Source organism: Trichomycterus rosablanca, chromosome 4 (genome assembly GCF_030014385.1).
Source record: "Trichomycterus rosablanca isolate fTriRos1 chromosome 4, fTriRos1.hap1, whole genome shotgun sequence".
Classification (NCBI taxonomy): Eukaryota; Metazoa; Chordata; class Actinopteri; order Siluriformes; family Trichomycteridae; genus Trichomycterus; species Trichomycterus rosablanca.
The window spans coordinates 17,376,819-17,384,200 of NC_085991.1; the positions used below are offsets into that span (position 1 = coordinate 17,376,819).

Sequence of the window (7,382 nt, forward strand, 5' to 3'; positions counted from 1 at the left end):
CCAGAGAAGTCTTCTGTCATCCTAGACCTCTTCCCTTGATTTCTTGATACGACGGGCTTGGTAAGATTTGTAAATTTTTAAATTCCATCACATTAAAGTCATAGACATAATAATGGTCTTAAAACCATGTTGATTTCAGGTTGACCAGGATTTCACGCTGCTGTTTGGAGAGGAAGTATCAGGCAGATTCCTTGCTAAGTGGCCAACAATATTCAAGCCTAAGATAATTGCAGACTGCAAAACCCTACCCTCTAATTCACATGTGGATGATCTTATTGCATTAGCACTCCAAGAATCTGATTATGGTAATATTATCATTCATAAGTTTTGTAGTTGTGTGTAAATGTGTGCTGAAATGAAATTGTTTGCTTTTATTTTTAACATACTAGGATGGAACAGTAACCTGGCATCTATCCTGTTGCTTCTTCATCTCTTACCTCCAACATCAAAGGGCAAAAAAGTAGGAAAGATCAGTGCATCTGAAGCTGAGGACTGCCTGGTGAAGTTCATGAGAGTAAGTTTTTTTATATTGTTTGCATTTGTGTTGCCCAGAAGCTTCTTTTTCAAAACTACAAGGTTATCAGCAATTCAGTTAATGTTTCTTTTGACAATTCTTTAAATGAGGCCATGTTTAGGAATTTATTAAAGAAGTATGTAGAAAGACTGCATTTGAAAATTAAATGTTAACAATTCTTTTGTGTTCAATGAAAGTAGGGCCCCCAAGTCACTCCATAGCTCGTCTTCATAGTGTCGAGATAATGTGTGGGGCAGTCCCTAATGAGTGGATTGTGTAATTGGCATGACTAAATTGGAGGGAAAATTGGGAATAAAGTTAGTCTTGTTTTTCTGTCTTTTAGGTAGGAATGAGCATGGTGACATTTCTTGAGAAAAGTGGATCAGCACAGCCCTATCTTCTTTGTGTTGGGGAAAAGAACAGCAGCGTCCACAACTACTACATCATCCTGGACCAGAAAGCAATTCCTTGTGAGGCCAAGACCGCTGTTGCAGCCTTTGACGAACTCTTCAAGGCACACTTTGTGTTTGCTGTGTCCTATGATGAAGCCTTGTACAACTTCTTCACATTCATCCAAACCACAGTGTATGCCGTTGATGTGGGTAAGGCTAAGGAGAGTCCAAGGGTCAAAGAAATTAGAGTGAGGCTTCTTCGCCGTGACCTTTAAAAGCATTTTGTGTGCTGAACAATGTGGACCTGTTCTGTCTGCAGAGTACATCACAAAAACTGTTCATTGTTACTTCGCCATTTGAAGTTTGAGCATGGTTTGTATCCTGGACGTTCATTACGTTTAAAATGTGGAGAGCCTGGGTGCTCATCTGTTTTTTGTACTTATTATGGTTTTAAGAAGCATTTGTTACGAGTACATGGGGAGCTTGTTTCTGATACAGTTGACCATTTAGAGGTTCATGAGACAGATGGCAATGTTGTAGCTTGTAGTTCACAGTCAGTTCACAGTCATCCTGTCACAATCCAGCCCGCTGTTGAAAAGAAGCACTTGTTGGATATGTGCAGCTCGGTTGTTGCTCAGGTGCAAGCATCTGGGGTTCCAGAAAGCACTGTACAATGTTTGGTTGGTTCAATGGAGGAGCTTGTAAATGACATCCATGCACAGGCAAAGGAAGCTGTGATGAAATGTCTTTCTGTTGATTTACCTACACAAGCCCTGGATAAAGTTGAGGATTGTTTTGATCAGCTTGAAAATCCATTCTTATTCATGAACACAGAAACTAAGAGACGGAGGTACTTTGAGCAAAAGTGGAATATAGTGGAACCCGTAGAGCATATTCTTGGTGTACGTTTTGATATACGTAAAGACAGGACAACAGGTTCTTACAGCCAAGTTCCAGTCAATGATACATTCACATACGTACCCATATTAGGAATTCTTAAGTCAATGTTTGGTAATAAGGAGCTGTGCAAAAGTTTTCAGCAAGTAAAATGTCAAGAAGAGGGTATCTATAAAGACATCAATGATGGGTCATACTTTAAAAAACATTGTTTATTTTCACAGCAAGAACATGCTCTTCAGATCCAGCTTTATTATGATGACTTTGAAACGGCTAATCCGTTAGGTTTAAAGAAGGGAATACACAAACTTGGTTGCATTTATTTCATTGTAAGAAATTTTCCACCCAAGCTCAATTCTGTGCTGATGAATATTCATCTTGTTACCCTCTTTCACTCAGAAGACTTGAAGAAATATGGGTTTGATCCAATTCTAAAGCCACTTGTTGATGATTTGAAAATTTTGGACTGAAGGAGTCCTGGTGCCGTTTTCAACTGTACCATTGAAAGGTTCTGTTATTCAGGTTACTGGTGATAATTTGGCATTACATGGTGTTTTTGGTTTTGTAGAGTATTTCAGTGCAGCTTATTCCTGCCGGTTTTGTTTAACTGATAAGACAGAATTGCAGTCAGTCTTCAGCGAAGACCATACGGGTTTGGTTTTTCGTACAAAAGAACTTTATTTAGAACATTGTAATACCCTTCTACAAAATCCATCTGTAGCATCAACATTTGGTGTCAAAAGGACATGCTTGCTCAATTCATTGCAGTTTTTTCATGTGTCTGATAATTACGCTGTAGATATAATGCATGATTTACTAGAAGGAGTTGCACAGTATGAGTTGAAGCTTCTATTTCTCTACTTGGTAAATAATTTCATAACTCTGAACAATTTATCTGAAAGGATTCAGAGTTTCAATTATGGATACTTGGAGAGAAAAAATAGAGCAAGCGTGTTGAAAATGGATGATGGTCGCAAAGATCTTGGAATCAATGCTATTCAAACATGGTGCCTTTTGCGTAACACTCACTTAATATTTGGAGATGTAGTTAACAGAAATGATTGCTATTGGAACTTGCTTCTCTATTTGATTCAGATTGTAAATATTGTATTTTCACCAATCATAACCAGTGGTATGACGTGCTACTTGAAGCATTTAATATCTGACCATCATAAATTGTTTAAGTCTTTGTATCCAGAACAAAACCTAATTCCAAAGCATCATGATTCACTATCCAAGATGTATTAGGAGAATTGGACCACTCATACAAATGTGGTGCATGAGATTTGAAGGGAAGCACAACTTTTTAAAAAAATCTGTTAAAAACTTTGTGATCACAAAATCACTTGCTAAGAAACATCAGAGTCAGCTGGCTTTTCACTGGGAAAATTTTGGTTTTAAAAGATTTGAGTTTGGTCCAATTAAAAGTGTATTGATTGACTATTTACAGGGCAGCAAAATTTTAAGTGATGTATTAAATGTGTCTGGTTACGTCTCCACTACTTGCTGGGTGAAAAATTATGGAACAGAGTATCAGATTGGAATGTTTGTTTGCAGTGATGTCAAAAATGAAATGCCTGTTTTTAATAGGATTGTCAATATAATTGTGAAAAATGAGCAAGCTTTCATTCTATCAACAAATGTCACTAGTGTGTTTTGATGACCACATGAATGCCTTCTGTATTGAAGAGACAACAGATATGTTTACAGTGATTTGTATTGATGATTTAAAGTACTACAGACCTTATGATGGCCAGTTTTCTTACAACATGGATGACTGTATGTATATTGTACCTTACTGCAACTTTGTCTTGTGAGTTTAGCACAACAGTGCAGTTCATAAGTGTTTTGTAATTGTGATGTACTAAGTGTTAACATTTTAATTAAAATGTTGTTAATGTACTTAGTTTTTGAGTTTTTTTTTTGTGTAAAATCCAGAAATTGATAATACTAGAATGAAATAATAGTTTAAATTCTATTATAGTGTAGTTTTTTTCTGTTTACTCTTGATAGTGTTGAAATTGGAGTTAAAATTTCACTCCAGGCGAGGTATTTTTGCATTTACTCTCAAATGTGTTAAAATAGTAGAGTTAAAATTTTACACTAGCAGAGCTATTTTTTTAACACCAACACCAGTGTAGAGTAAATTCAACTACAGACAGAGTAGAGTAGTGTTGATTTTTGACTATATAAAGAGTTAAATTTACTCAGATTTAGTGTTAAAACGGTAACACTAGTGTAAATGTTATTTTAACACTGGTGAGTGTGGACACATATACACACTTTGCCAGTGTTAAATTTAACACTGTCAGTGTTAATTTAACACTTGTGATTTTGCTGTGTATGCTCAATACAGACTACAAGATTTTAGCAAAAATTTTAGCCAATCGTTTAAAACTAATTTTACCAAATATCACAACAAATCAAGCATATGGTGTAATGTATAGAGACATTTCAGACACAGTTTGCAACATCAGAGATTTAATATGGTATATGAGAGAAGAAAAAAAAGAATGGATATCTTATAAGTTTGGATCTTGAAAAAGCTTTTGATAGAGTGGAACATGAATATTTATTTGACGTTTTAAATGCTTTTGGGTTTGGGGAAAGTTTTATACGGTGGCTGAAGTGTCTCTATACAGACATTCATAGCTGTTTTAAAGTTAATGGTTTTTTTGTTAAGTTAATGGTTAAAGTTTTACAAGATCTGTTAGACAAGGATGTCCATTGTCAGCACTTTTATACATCTTGGTGGCTGAACCACTGGGGTTGGCCATCAGTGCAGATAGAGACATCCAGGGAATAGAAATAAAAGATTTTAAAAAACAGGAGAAGATTTTTCAGTATGCTGATGACACCACACTAATTTTAAAAGATACTGAAAGCATACAAAAGGCAATGAATACATTAGAAATATATTGCAGAGGGACCGGAGCTTTTATAAATAAAGAAAAAACACAGTACATGAAAATAGAAAAAAAGCAAAAGACTTACCCGAAAAGTTTGTATTCAAAGAAACAGCAGACAACATTAAAATTTTAGGCATACATATACACTGTAGGTATAGATGAAATTAAGACCAGAGATATAACATGGACAGAGATAATAAATAAAATGGAAAAAAGACTAAACCTTTGGAAACAACGAAATCTGTTTTTAAAAGGAAAAGTTTTAATTCTTAATTCGCTATTCTTATCTAAACTGTGGTATGCAGCGGGTGTCATCAGCATACCAATATGGGTTTGAAAACAGGTAAAAAAACATGGTTTTAAATTTTTTATGGAATGGGAAACCAGCAAAAATAGCTTATGACACTTTGATAGGCAGAAAGGAAGAAGGAGGGTTGGGACTTTTAGATAAGAAAACAGAGTCTAAGAGTCAAAGTGGTAAAGAAATTTTTTAATACAGAAGGGCAGGTGTGGAAGCAGGTTTTTAAATATTATATGAATAAATGTGTAGGAAAGCAAATGGATACAAGTGTTTTATGGATGAAAATTAAAGAGAATATGTTTTACAATACACCAGAATTTTATAAAGAGATTTTCAGAGCGTGGGGAGATTTTATGGAAAAAAAAAATGTGAAGATAACAGGGAGAAAACAGCTTTTAGATCAACCGTTGTTTTTAAACAAACAAATTAATCATGAAGGACAAACTTTGTATTTTAAGAGCTGGATCGAAGCAGGAGTAAACCAAGTAAAAGATGTTTTATATGAAGTACGACCTGGGTTTCTACCCACGCAAGCAATAATAGATTTTATCGAAGAAAATTAAGAAGTAAATAACAAAACAATTGTAGAGAAACAATATGAATTGTTAAAACAAGCCATTCCAAAAGACTGGATGAAACAAATAGAGAAAAATAAAAAAAATGAAAGCCTAGAAATAGATTTTAATATAGATGAAAAAACGATGCCTTTTAAAAATTGCGTGTTAAAAACTTTTAGCAATTTTTTTGTAAGCAAAGCGTGGGTAGAACCCAGGGCCGAAGACACTTGGAGAAGGTTTTATCCAGATTTTAATGTTAAAAACATGTGGAAAAACTATAAAGGACCTAAATTGTTGAACTTAGACAATTTTGACTTTCATCTAAAACACAATTGTATATATGATGAACAAAGATTACACAAGATGGGACTAAGTGAAAATAAATTATGCAAAGTTTGTAATACTGAAACAGAGGATATTCAACACATATTTTTTAAGTGCAGTGAGATAAAATGCTTCATATTTAAGCTTAAAGAAATGATGAAATATTTTATTGGGGATGGGGGAGAAAAAATAGACTGGGAGACTGTGTTTTTATTTGGTTTTAAAGGTGAAACAAAGAACACGGTTGCTTTCAACACAATATTGTCAATTGCAAGATATTCAATATATATGAGACGAAATATAAAGAAATTTAAAAACTTTTATTAGAATGTGTACTTTTTATGAAAGAAAAAAGGAGCATTTTATCGGTCTGTTTTATGAATATTTTAATTCAACAGGACAATTTGAAGTATTCGAAAATCTGTTTTTAAGTTTGAACCCTTTTATTAAATTATTTTACCCAAGTGTTCATGTGATGATGATTGATTAATGATACTGACTTGATTTTAATACATTGTTGTGTATACCTTAATTTATGTAATTATTTATGTAACTAATCATATATATTTATTGTACACAACGTGAAATGATAAATTTGATATTGAATGTAAATGAAAGATGCATATTTGAATTGCTAATAAAAAAAGAAATTGAGAACGCCTGATCTCGTCCGATCTCAGAAGCTAAGCAAGGTTGGGCTCAGTCAGTACCTAGATGGGAGACCGCCTGGGAATACTGAGTGCTGTAAGCTTTTCATTTTTTCTTTAGCCCCATTCATTTAGTACCATTTAGCTTTTTACTAGAATGATGAAGCTAGCGTCTATCTATCCATCCATCCATCCATCTATCTATCTATGAAAGGCCTTCCTCTTAGTTCCAGCACAGACAGCTAGCTAGCTAGCTGGCTAGCAAGCAAGAACAGGCCTTTAAATCCAGCCTCTTTCAGTTCCAGCACAGACAGCTAGCTAGCTAGCTAGCACTCAGTTAGCTGGCTAGCAAGCAAGAACAGGCCTTTAAATCCAGCCTCTTTCAGTTCCAGCACAGACAGCTAGCTAGCTAGCACTCAGTTAGCTGGCTAGCAAGCTAGAACAGGCCTTTAAATCCAGCCTCTTTCGCTTACGGCCACACCACTTTGAGAACGCCTGATCTCGTCCGATCTCAGAAGCTAAGCAAGGTTGGGCTCAGTTAGTACCTAGATGGGAGACCGCTTGGGAATACTGAGTGCTGTAAGCTTTTCATTTTTTCTTTAGCCCCATTCATTTAGTACCATTTAGCTTTTTGCTAGAATGATGAAGCTAGCGTCTATCCATCCATCCATCCATCCATCCATCCATCCATCCATCCATCCATCCATCCATCTATCTATCTTCCTCTTAGTTCCAGCACAGACAGCTAGCTAGCACTCAGTTAGCTGGCTAGCAAGCAAGAACAGGCCTTTACAGTTTTTCTCAGTCGCTTTGGTGCATTTCTCACATCACTATTAACATT

General features: G+C 35.2%; 1 non-coding gene across 1 annotated transcript; it reads left to right on the forward strand.

Annotated features, from left to right (window-relative positions):
- The first annotated feature begins 7,008 nt into the window (after positions 1–7,008).
- On the forward strand, positions 7,009–7,127 carry LOC134312573 (5S ribosomal RNA). Its single transcript, XR_010011569.1, has one exon. It is a non-coding gene; the product is annotated as a 5S ribosomal RNA (ribosomal RNA).
- The last annotated feature ends 255 nt before the right edge of the window (positions 7,128–7,382 follow it).